The sequence below is a fragment of the Orussus abietinus genome, unplaced genomic scaffold, assembly GCF_000612105.2.
Source record: "Orussus abietinus isolate OABI.00-Male unplaced genomic scaffold, Oabi_2.0 scaffold148, whole genome shotgun sequence".
In the NCBI taxonomy this organism is placed as follows: Eukaryota; Metazoa; Arthropoda; class Insecta; order Hymenoptera; family Orussidae; genus Orussus; species Orussus abietinus.
The window spans coordinates 3,524-16,896 of NW_019395996.1; positions in this window are offsets into that span (position 1 = coordinate 3,524).

Below are 13,373 nucleotides of genomic sequence, written 5' to 3' on the forward strand. Positions count from 1 at the left end.
GCGGCGGCGGGGCGAGGCCTCTCTGCCACCGTTGTCGTCTGCTTCTGTAGTCCCTCGAGGGCGCCCTTGTCCCGCGATGGCTGTTGTCTTCTTGTGCCGCACTCGCCTCACCGCGAGGCTGTCCTAACGCCTAAGCTATACGCAACTTATGCTATCAAAAAAAAGTACGCAAGGTAACGCGACTGAATATTCGGTCTCCTCTCCTCCTCGGCCTTGAGCGTCGAGCGTGCTGGAATAAGACATGGATGTAATGATACAAGAAAATATATTATCACTGCCTTCGGAAAGGATTTTGATGCTTTGCAGGATGGAGATTTTAGAATATGGAGCCCTGGGGCGATCGCCCACCGGGTGCATCGTCACAATCTCCCCCTCCCTGGGGGAGGCCGGACGAGGCCTGAGCGTACTTACCAGCACAAAACCTCCCTTTGAGGCACAAAACTTTAACTAAATTTTTCCCTCAACAGCGGGGTCCGTTCGCGGGGCTCCGCCAAAATGTTCCAACAGGCCCTTACTTAGCCATGACAGACAACAATAAAAATATCTCTCTCCTCTGTACGGCAGTAGCATACTACCAAACAGATTAAATCAACGGTCGATAAAAGAAAATAAAAGAAAGAAGTGCGACGTTCAGAGGTACGGCAATAAATAAGGCGAAGTGTTTCCAAATGAACAAGAGAAATTTAATCGAAAGATAGCAACGAAAATGAAGTGGGCCCGAGGGCCAACGCGAAAGATAAGAACAATAAAAAAGAAGGACTTAAGCCTCTCTACGGTAGCGCAAATAAAACGGGTCGACCATGCTGACCGTGCAACCTGATAATGAACGGGGTATCCGTCCTACCTCCGCGGACTTGTCGCGAAAGGCAGCATCGAAAAAGAAAACACGGATAAGAAAGCAAAGGGGTACTCGTTAAAGGCAGCACTTGCGAAAGGGAGCTAGGTCCCTTCGGAACCGTACCCAGCAGGGCGTCATCACCTCCTAGCTGGGCGCTGTGGGGGCGGCATGAAGCTGTCCCGTCGAAGGTGCCCTTTACCTACGACGTAGGGGCCTTCCGCTCGCCATCCGGATCCGCAACGGGGGCAGGTCTTGATGATGACCCCCTTAGCTCCGCACCGGTAGCAAAAGTCTCTCCTGGCTCTGGGACACTCGCGGTAGTGGTGCCCGGGTAGGTCGCAATTAAAACAGCGACGTGGGCGGCCACCCCAGTTGGTCGCTGTATGCCAAGAAGCGGTGGTGGTCTCTGAGCCGATGGAGCTAGCGGTCTCCCACTGTGTGGTAACGCTCTCGGTCTCGTCCCGCCCAGACGCGGTCCCTGCCTCGTTGGGCACGGGCTCGACTTCCGGCTCGCGCGGCGGGGCGGTGGCCGGTTGGTCTTCTGTCTGCCCCGTGGAAGCCTGGTCCGACGGTGCAGGCCGGCGGCGCTGAAATCGCCATGGCCCGTCCTCGGCATCGTACTCTTTGTCCGAGGGTGTCGGCGAGTGGGGCCGTTTGGCCCGGGGCGGCGTGTCCCACGTATGGGTGGCCCTTGGTGGCACGTAGCCAAAGGCCTTTAGACCCCAGAAAGGATCGAGTTCCAGGGGCGGCGAGACGGATGGTTCGGGCTCCCAGTGGTCCATTGGGGGCCAGGGGTGCGTCGATGTCGGGTACCACCAATGGCCAAAAAACGGTCCCTGAGCTGAGACTGGCGGAGCGATCGCCTCCCAGTCCGAGGTCTGAGTCCCCTCGTGCCGGTGTTCCCCAGTGGGGGTCTGGGTCCCCATTTCGACCGAGGAGCCGGGGTCGGTCTGGGTGGCCCGGGCCGTCGACGAGGTGACCTCCGTCTGGACCCCTATCTCCCGGGTATCCGGGAAATCCCGTACGCGCCCATGGCTGGCGCCTAGGGGTCGACGCTGGAGGTCCCGCCAAGGACAGGATTCCGTCCTTAAGTGCGTCAGGTCACTGACGACTTGGCAGACATCGTGCCAGAATCGCGGGTGTTTCAATGCCACCGCACTTATGTCGTCCTCGTACTCTGCGAGGATGTCCCAGGGCCTCCCTGGCCGCGCATCCATTGTGAGTGAGTGGTTAGGTAGCACAAGCCCCTAACAACGTTCGCTGAGAGACAGCACACTCCGGACTTTCCTATAAGGGGTTCCAATGAGGTATTACGGGGGCGTTGACACATAATAGGGTTTAAGGTCATGGATATGGACCTTACCCACGGGTTGATCATTAGGGCCTACCACCGCATAAACGACATCAGACAACACACGCGATATCTTAAAGGGGCCATGAAACTTGGGCACAAGTTTGGCCGAAAAATGCTGGGTGGCCGACGATAACACATGGTAGCGTTTTAATACCAAATCCCCGACATGAAATTGTACATCTCGTCTATGACGATTATAATAACCCGCCTGCCTTCGATTCGCTTGTTCCAAATTGTTCGTGACGTGTCCCCGAAGGGTATCTACTTTTTTCATACGTTCCACCCACGCTTCAGGTAACTGAGGTAGCAGTTCGCGATCTTCGTCTGGGTTTCGGACTGGGGTGTTAACGGAACGTGGTTCCCTGCCGAAGTTTAAGAACGCGGGAGTAGCTCCTATCGAGGAGTGGTATGCGGTATTATACGCGAATCGGAAATCATTTAGGTGAACGTCCCACTCGCGATGATCGAGATCTAAGAAGGACACGATCATTGTCTTAATAACCCTATTAATGCGTTCTACAGGGTTAGCCTGCGGATGGTAAGGAGGCGTGGTGATCTGGGTCACACCGAATTCTTCGAGTAGGGCTGTAATATCGCGGTTTACGAACTCGGTTCCATTATCGGTGAGCAAAGCTTCGGGTACTCCCCAACGGGAAAAGACTAAACCCTGTAAGGCAGCGGCGATTTTCTGGCCGGTGGCCTTACGAAGGGGGCAACATTCTATTCACTTCGTGAATAAGTCCTGTATCACAAGAAGATATAAGTGACCTTGTTTACTTTTGGGAAAGGAACCCATGATATCGGCAGCGATAAGGGTCCATGGTTGGGTAACGACTCGACGTCCCATACAACCGAGAGGTGCCGCCTGTTCAACCTTGCATCGTTGACATACGTCACACCTTCTCACGTACTGGACGACGTCTTGAAACATACGGAGCCAATAAAATTTTAGGGACAGGCGACGATGGGTCTTATCAACTCCTAAATGGCCAGACAGCGGAGAAGAATGGGTCTCGATAATGACGGATTCCCGTTTATCCGTAGGCAGCACTAGTTTCCATGAATCGAGGTCGTCAACTTCGGTCGATTTCCATGGTTCGGGTTTATGGTAAAATAACTTTCCATTATCTACTTTCCAATCGGGGAACTGATCAGGGGCGCGAGATACGTCGCGAAATTTTCGAGAATACCAGGGGTCTTCCTCGGTAATATTCATTAACGCAGTTTCGCAGATAGCTAGAGGTATCGGTAGGATACTTAGGGCAGCGTCGGGTAACGGATCAAGATCCTGTTCCGGTATTCGGGACAGGGCGTCAGGGATGTGATTCATGGCACCTTTCCGATGAATTACCTCATAGTCGTATTCGAGGAGTTCTAAGGCCCAGCGGGCCAGACGACCTGTCGGATTCTTCACATTATGTAGCCAACGTAAGCTACTATGATCCGCAATGACGGAAAAACGATAACCTTCCAGATAGGGTCGGAACTTGCGAATGGCCCAGGTGACTGCGAGACATTCTTGTTCCGTCACGGAATATCGTGATTCTACGTCCGCGAAGGCACGACGTCCTAACGCCTAAGCTATACGCAACTTATGCTATAAAAAANGGCCTTCTTGGTCTACGAGTGTCAAGCCGTGAAGATGCCTTCGAAAATTTCGCTGCCTTGATCCGCACCCGCTACCTCTACCCAAAAGGACACCTGGGAAGCTCTGCCGACGGTGGACACCCACCGAGGGGCATCGCCGCACTCGCCGAGCACGAGGTTCGAGCGTATAGTACCTTCTATTTTATTTCAATTTTGTAGAGCTTATTTTGTCGAATTTCCTCTGTTTTCGTGTTTCCCCGGGTAACCCGTCGTCGGGCCGCGCGCCACGCGGTCGGCCTTTCCGCGTTTAATTGGTCAAGTCTTGTGTGAGCGACCTTTTTGCTGAGATTGACGGCCAAGTCTCGTGTGAGCGGCCTCAATCTATTTTCCCGGCCAAAGTCTCGTGTGAGCGGCCCTTTTAATATTTTCGGCCAAAGTCTCGTGTGAGCGGCCTTTTTGAAATAAATTATCTTTTGCTGCCTCTCTCCTCGGTCGAATCAAGAAGCCGTGTCGACCCGAACTCGAGAATGCTGTCTTGAGCGGTCGACACGTTAAACCCCTTTCGTTTCGCGAAGTGCGAATTACAGTTAAAGTCCGTTGTTTCGCGAAGTGTGAATTTCTGTTAAACTTCTTTGGTTTCGCGAAGTGCGAACTTCACATTAAATTCCGTCGTTTCGAGAAGTGCGAACTTCACATTAAATTCCGTCGTTTCGAGAAGTCCGAACTTCACATTAAATTCCGTTGTTTCGCGAAGTGCGAATTTCCCATTAGATTCCGTTTTGTCGCAAAGTGCGAATTTTACGTTAATTTCAGTCTGTTTCGAGAAGGGCGAACTTCAGTAAATTCCATTTTGTGTTCGCGAAGTGCGATATCCCCTTGATTTAAAATCCGTTTTCGCGATAGGCGAACCCCTTTAACTTTCTTCCGTTCGAGCTGAATATTTCTTGGCTAACCGTGCCTGCCTTCGATTTAGCGGTTCCAGTTATAAATCGACCAATGAATTTATGTCCGGAAATTTCGATGATATTACAATATTAGTTTCGTTAGGTGATACAATTTATTGGATTATAATTATGTCCGCGCCTATGTGATTTATGAAAATTTCATGTGTCCGAAATCTTTTGTTTCTTGCGTTTTGAATTGATTTGCGCTGATATTTTGAATTGCTGCCTTTTCTTGCGCTACTTTACCTTGTATTTTTTTGTGTATCCCTGCCTTACTCGCGTAAACCTTGATTGATTGTTCTTGCGCCTGTTCTCCGTTTGAATATTTTCTTCGCGAGTTTCGTCTTGTAACATTTCCGAATTTACTTTAGTGCGTGCTATTCTTAATTTTCGTGTTCTCTTTAATTGGAGTACTATTCTTGTCCCGTAGTCGAGCCCAATTATACTTGAAGTCCGTTTAGCGTTTTGAATTTTTGGTATTTTGAATTTCGCGTTTTTGGATTTTTGGGCTGTCTAAAGCCACCGTCTCTTTTCCGTGCGCCTCGCCACATCGTCCCTTTGAGTGCGAGCGCGCGTTTCGTCGCCCGGGCCGGTACCGGATTGTGGGCTCGCCCGTGGCCATTTTGGCAATTGTTAGAATCTATATTTTTCGTTTTGGGAATAAATAGGCCATTAATTTAATTCCGTCTCTGGTTTGCTTTTTCTGAAAGGACCCCGCCCTCTCCGCAGTCGCTTGGGCGTATTGAGCTAGCCCGGTCTATTTTTCGTCGTCGGCGACGCTGCGTTTCGTCTCGTCTCGCTGCCTTTAGTTCAAGTTACGTGTCTGGGACCTTTAGATAATTTTGATTCTGTTAGTGAAGGGACCGACCCTTCAGGCCTTACGCTGGTGCGAATCCGTGGGCGGGTTGGGAGGCTCATCGCCGGTGCGTGAGCTCCCGTACGCTGGTGCGAGCCCCGACGGATTGGGCCCGTGCGGTTCGGGTCCCCGATTGGCCCTTTGGAGGGCCTGGCGCCCAAATCTTTTACTGCTTTTGAGCGAGTACGAGACGGAGACCCTATTTTATTAATTATTTATGTGTGACTTCCCCAGAGAGTCGGAATCTTAATTGCCAGAACTTTGTTTTGAGTAAAAATAACGTCACACAGTATATCAGAAGTTAAAAATATATGTATATTACAAGTTAACGGAATGTCTAAAATATTCTATTGAATTTTAGATATACGCATTGTGACGTGGCAATTTTTTAAAGAGCTATCTGCCCCTGCTGAGGCCCGCTGCACCTCGGCTTCTTGCGCGCTTCACCTTCACCCGATCGCTTTGAGCAGGACCGTCCGAGAGACTCTTAATTCCCATTCAAACTCCAACTCTCGAAGCCCACCGGGACCCTTCGAGAGGTTACCAAAAACTACACCAAAACTTACGAATCCTCGGGGTCCACCAGGACACCCTCCGAGTCGACTCCATTAAATCTCAAAAATTTGGGCGCCAGGCCTCCCACGAAAGCCAATTCTCAAAATCCTCACAAAATCTCAATACACAAAGAACTCAACAAAACGTCTCTCAGCCGGCACTTCGCTCGGACGACCGGTGGGGCGGATAGCTCAGAGCGCACGCGCCAATTTCGGAGAGGGCGAGGTAAAGCCGTTTAACTTCAAAATCTCAAAACACTACTGCTTGGCCAACACTACACTTTTATCTCGCTTAGTAAACGAAAAGTAAAAGGAAGTAGGGAAAAGTGCCACCCTGCAAATTAATTAACTCAACACTCGATTAACAAGAAAATAAAGTTTTATTCCACAAAGAAGAATTAAGTTGAGTGGGCTTTCAACATAGTCTGTCTTATTTACAGAAGGCGGTATAGGACCGACTCGTCCGAGAACGGAGAGAAAATCTCCCTCAGAAAATTACAATACTCTAGGTAACAAAAGAAAAGATTCAGGGAAACAGCACGAGGTGAGGTACTAGGGAATAACAAAATTGGAAATTGGACCGAGTCTGAAGACTCTCGCAAATCACTGGAATACGGTGGATAAGAAATAGATACCGATGAGAGTTATACTAAATAATTTAAATTGAATTCTTCCGCCAAAATTCGAGACGAAGTTTCGAAGTTCTCGTTCTCCGCGAAAACTTAGGGAAAGACTTGGAAATATTTCTGACGACAAATAGGTGGATGAATTCAAAAATTATTCTAGCTAAATCTTCCCGAAATCCCTCTAATAATTACCTATGCCAAGAATACTCGAAAAAACTGGACTCGATTCTAAATACTTCTTAACTTATTCGGAAACTTAAGCTACCTTAAATAATACCTAAATTATACTCGCTCGCCGGTTCGCTCTACGCTAAATTGAACGAAAGCGCATTAAATCGAGAACGTTACATGTTTCGAAAACAAATAAGAAAATCAAGACCTCTTACGCGCCAGGTACCAATACAATTCCAGATACAAAATGGTAAAAGAGTGTATAACACAATGAAAAGAATAAGGGGAATCACCCGCCAGCCAGATTGATATTATGTCAATATGCACTAAATATGCATACAATATGCTAAAATTCGGTACAATGCGCCAGAAATGTCAATATGCACTAAAAATACGAAATTACGCCAAAGATATATAAAATGCGCCAGAAATGTCAATATGCACTAAAAATACGAAATTACGCCAAAGATATATAAAATGCGCCAGAAATACGGCTTCGAAGAAGAAAGAGTTACGGTACGTTAAATTTTAGATAAAATGCGCCAAGAATTGGGACTTACGCCCCGCGCCCACGGAACGTGATGCAGTCGCCGCGCGGCTTCTTCGCCTCCGACCGCGGGGAACTTAGAACAAGAAAGATCGTACAACGCAACAATTGTTACGTAGGTACCTTCCGTACCCTAAAATAGGGAAAAATCCGTTTTTTTTTTATTAACCGGAGTCAGCCATGGAAATTCGAGTAAAGAGAAACTCTTGCGAAAGAATTCAACGAGTTCACCGGCCAAACGGCTCCAAAAGTCACGACCGACCCGGGGCAAACAACCTGATGACTCCGCAACGCATCAGCACGACTCCGAAGTCCACCCTCACCTGCGCCCTAGGAAACCCCCACCAATCGGAATATCCTGCTAATAAAACCAGCAGTCCGATCAGAAGAGGGCTAGTCAGTCTTTTAGTCAATTTGTGATAAGTCAACGTCAGTCGTCATCGAAACTTCGAGTGGAGCTCCTGGCCCCGGTACTCCGTTCCTAGCGAGTCAGAGACCGAGACCATAGGACTCCCTGCCAAGGACCACTATCCTGCGAGCTGCAGTAGCGCCATCCGGTACTCCAGCGATCCAGCCACCGAGTCAGGACTAGACGGCGGCACTGCGACTTCCGTTGGACGGGAGGCTTCTAGGAGACCTCCAACCCTAGGGCACGCCACGGGACGAAGGTGTTCACGCACTGTCATCCGACCGGGTCGATCAAAAGAGACTGTCACCGATTACGGCCGCTGAACAAGCCAGGTAGAGGATTCTTCGCAAGCTCGATTCATCCTCATTTTCATTCTAGTTTACTTATTAACCCTTCATCTCCGACCAAAACCGAATACTAACCATTATCGCGATTTCCATGCCTTGCTCCGGTTAACCGGATAGATTAAGAACCCATCAATTTACTTTTAACAGCTGAGCTCGAATCTCAGCATCGCGAGATAGAATCACGCGCAGACCACCATTAAAATATCAAGAATTCCCGCGTCAGCACTCCGGCGTCCAGTAACCTGCCGCCGCTAAAGCGCGCTATCGCGACACCCGAACCTCCGCGACGCGGAAGTATACTAATCCAGAGAAATTAGGTCAAGGCACCACGCGTGCTCCTCACAGCTGACTGTAACCTCGCGTACGAATAAATACAACTCTTATCGCCACATAGCCTTTCGTCCGCACCCCTTTTTATTCCTCACTCTCCTAGATCCCACCAGAGGAATTGATCTAGCCGCTCGGATCAATCTCCTCACAAACGCAAAATAACCGTTACGCGCAAGATTTGGGTAATCTCCAACCGAATTTCCCCGGCCTCGCATCCGCTCGGCCGCCCCGTAACACAATTAAAAACTCGAAACGATCCTCTGGACACAATTCGCGAGAAACTTGGAACTACTCGCGATAACTCAAATTTTACGTTCGGTCCAATTTACTGTACACTGTTCTTAGATCTTAGAGAATGTCCTACATTTTCATAAAACTCAGAAAAACGCGGACAGTTTCGGACACAACCCTTGGCCCTGGTCCGGGGAGCCTTCAGCCTCCTCTACGAGGCATTCACAACAAGAATTTTACTTTTACTCTTCGGTTTTCCCACGGATTCTCCGTTTTAACGAGCCGGCCAATCAGACACACCCGTCGGACTCTTAACCACAATCGGAAAGAAAATGAGAATGCTTACCCGCGCGGAATGACGGACGGGCCGCCTCCGCGACTCCTAGTCTGGCCGCCGGCACGAAACTTACATCTGACTCAAAATTTGCTCGCTAGCACGGATCTTCGGACAGGCCGCCTACGCAACTCCCAGTCCTGCCGCCGGCACGAGACTTACCACAAAAAAACTAGTCACCGGGCGCGAACAAAAGTCGCTAACTGACCATGGTTTTTATTTCTCCAAAATTACACAGAGAATCCGACCGAGGAAAAAGGAAATTCAGATAATAGAACCGAATTCGGTAATCTACTTTACTTAGAAAATTTACCTCATTTCCTCAAGAACTCTTAAAATGGCTCCCCTCGACATAAGAAAACGGGCACTTACTTTTCGAAGGGCTTTCGCCATTGCTCGCCGGCTAACCTGCCGTCTCCCTCACGCCTCGAAGTGGCGGTCCGGAGCTGCGACGTAGACTCGAGGTTCAGGAACGCAGGAACTCCAGAAAATAGGGAACCTGCAGAAAAACTGGGCCGGTGATGAGTTCGATCCGTAGATGAAGAAAGCCGGAAGTCTTGGAGTCCGGTTAGATATAGGATTCCGGGTGATCATTCCGGGATCCTTAATTTCAGTCGTTGACTGACTCAGGCACTCTGATGTCGCTCAAATTTCGGAAATCTTCGCGCACCGCGCAGCGCTAATTGGCGCTTGATAGAGGACGCGCGGGATGGTGGTGGAAGGGGTGGTGGCGCACCTCTCGCGCGTTGTGCGTTACTCCGGAACCAGGCCCGTGTTCGATGGTGGGATCGTAGAGGCCCTTGGCGCGACGCTCTCTCCCTGAGCAGCCGCCTAAAATTCTTCCGGAGGGTTCCTCGGCCCACCCGGGCAGACCTAAGCAAACCCGGATGTTTCGGCGGCGACCGGTAAGGCGTCCCGGAAGCCAGGCGCCCCAGGCGCCGGCAAATAGGGCCCAGACCTTTTTGCCCGCTCCCTGACGTCATAACTTGGCCGCGAGTTGGAATTCCCAGGACGCGGCATCAATCCACCGCCGTGCCGATTGGGACCGGGGAAAATTGCTAGGCCCCACCCCCCGGCCCGGCTCCTGTCCGGTTAGTCCTGGTGTTCCCGCGGGCGGCCCACCTCTAGCCGACAGAACCAACTCTAGGCCCGCCCCCGCAGGCAGGGCCACCAGGGTGGTGAAGACGGGATCGGCCGGTTCCCCTCATGGGACCCGACGTTACGGCCGTGACTCCTCTTGGTCCTACGCTCCTGCGCAGCCGCCGGCCGCTCTCTCCGAGGCGGCTCCTGGAGCGGCGAGCGACGACGTACCCGCGATCACTACGAGGTCGATACTGTTGTCGTCCCGGTTGCTAACCGACTCTACGCAGGCTACCACACGTTCTCAAATATTCGATGGAATGTTACTCGACCAATCCAGGCAATATTCGGGAGTACAAAATTACGCTCTGCATAAAGAGAAAAAAATGCATAAAAGCGTATCTCGAGCGACGCCTCTCGGGAATCCGCAGAAAACACTATATTTACTTCCTCAGTCGCAAAGCAAAACCTGAAAGCGGCTCAGCAACATTCTAATTAATACACGGTCAGCGCTAGTTTCACCGCAAATCGGGAACCGCCGGACCAGAACGTGCCCCTTCAAACTGAAAAAGAGGCGAATTAGCCCTCAGAAATTAATGTGACTGGTGGCCAAAAGTCCACCACGTCGCTATATATTGTAATGCGATTTTTCCTCCATCTGAAAATCTCTCGCACCTTCGTCGGTCCGCGCTCTCGCCTCCCTCTCCGTTTTCCGAATATCCAATGGGCGCGAGTTGATTTTTGGATCCCTGGAACCAACAAACCGGTCTAATCAGAATCGTAACTCATAATCGCAAAACTTATCACCTAAATTATATCACGAAACGGAGAGAAGAGCGGCGAGAGGGTCCTCGGACGGCATGTCCCGTGTCGCTCAGGAGGCAAGTTGTGGAGAGTTAGCGTCGGGGTCGTAATTGACCAAAGGGAGAATGTGACAAAGGCTACACTTTAGCGAAGAATGAAGAAAAGTTGTATATTCTCATATATTCCCAGATACTCTAGTACATCATATTTACGCGTTCGTACATCGCGGCCGGAAAAGAGGTTCTTCGGTGATCATACTCAGGTTTCCACAGGACGCGCAGACGTCCGCAATGCTATGAGCCTCGACCAATAGACGCGAGGTTGGGATCCCCGGGGCTCTGATATCGCAAACGGAACAGAACGGTAGCGTATGGAACTCCATACTCACCCTAGAGTTCCCTAGAACGGACGTGAACGGAACCCTAATGCCTTACTGGAGCAATCGACCGGAACCTCGCCCTCGGTCCTCTTCTTCACACATCCACTCGCGGCACTCACTCGGGTCAGACTCTCTTTTCGAATTCTCCCACAATCCTACGCAACCCGAAATTCCGGACATATTTCTCCCCTTCGGCGTACCCGGCGAGTCATGGGATGGGAACGTTCGGTACCTTGGAGGTCGCGGGGGTTGTCACCGGGTCCCCGGAGAGTGGTAGGGGAATCCGCGAGGCCGATATGGAATCCGCCGGCGGGCCTCACCCTGGGACCGACCTTGGTGGTGGAGGATGCGACCTATCCAAATAAATGGCAAGGCTTCCTCGGCAGTGGCTGTGGCCTGTCCACCGCGCGAAGCCTGCCAACCGTATTTCTTGGCGCCTCCTGGCCTCACCAGGTCGATCCTCTCCGAATCGGGGCGCTGGGATCACCAGACCGCTGGCCCTTGCCGGCGAACCTCCTCGGTCGGAACGCTCCACCCTGTCGGGAGACTCTGATTTGGTCCGCTTTCAGGGTGGGCGTCCTCCCGGTGACCTCGCAGAATTCCCCCCGTGGGACGAGGGATCCCACTCCCCGGATGTTTTGGGGAGTCAGGGCCCCTGCCTCGACCTCCTCGCGTCCCTCTCCTCGCTCGATCCCGCGGGTTCCGAGGGGTCCTGGAGCGGAACGGCACCTATAATAGTCTCCGCACACCATCCTTAGAGTTTCCCGAAGATCCCGTATCGTCTATTACGGTCGTGGTCTTGGGACGGACGAAAATCCGTCACAACTCTCCTCCCCTACCGAGAGGTTTTAGCCTATATAGGTGACAATACAGAATTTAAAGAAAAGAAGACAGAAGGAAACAAAAATTAGTAGATAATGGCCAAAGACAACAGAGCGTCAGGGTCACTTCCCTTCGAGAACAAACTGTATGGAGGAGAAGTCTTTCCACCTCTGAAGGCCTAAAGCGTGAACGATATTACCCTCGAATTCGAGGCTGTAGCGTTACGGTAAAGGAGCTGAAATTCTGGGACATCCAAGCCAGGGCCTGGGCTAGAGCGGGAATGGCGGGAGCAGGAGCACGCTCAGTCTGGAGCAATAAATACACCGCATGTCAGAAAAAGGGCTAAGCCCAAAAAGTTCCCTTTATTTGGAATCCGGCGGTGAGGTCCGTGCTTGTTTCCGGACACGCCGGAACTCCCACGGCCCGAGGTCGTCCTCCGAGGTAGCGGTGGTGGTCCGGATTGGTGGGCGCGATCTTGGAGCAGGTGTTGGCGCTGGTGTTTGCGTGAGGGCCTCACGGGGCACGTTCGTGCCGAACCCGGGATGATACGGCCCGTGCTGTCGCCAATCCAGGCCACATGCCCGGCAGGTTTTGGTGACCCCCTTCCGGTGACCCCCTTCCGGTAACCCCCTTCCGGTGACCCCCTTCCGGCCACACTTCTGGCAGAAGGTCTGTCGCATCTCCGGGCACTGCGTCTCGTTTTCCGGCAGTTCCAGCACAGCCTGGTTGGTCGCGACTTCTTAGCTGGCGATGCTGGTGGGTGGCTGCGATTCGGGGCGGTTACGGTGGTGGTCGCCGGTACGGATTCGGGACCCAGAGGAGGCTTCGCGGCCGGAGTTGGGCCTTCCGCGGGTGTCCACTCCATTGTGCTGAAGGGGGTCTCGGTCTCGCTCGGGGGTGGAGTGGGGTCCCGCTCCTGGGCCTTGCTCTCTGTTTGGGTGCCCCTGGAGGTTCCGGTGGTTTCTCCCCAGCCTGCGTGACAGCGTCCACGGGCGCCGCCTTTACCCCGGTTTGGGTGGCCGCGTCTACGAAGGGGTTCAGTGCCCCTAGCCGGGCGTTGAACCGATACACCGGCTGGGTTCGGTTGAGAAGAGGGCGGGTTAATCCGCACCCTTCGTGGCCCTGATGCCCTAATCGGATAGCCATTTCTCTCAAGGCAT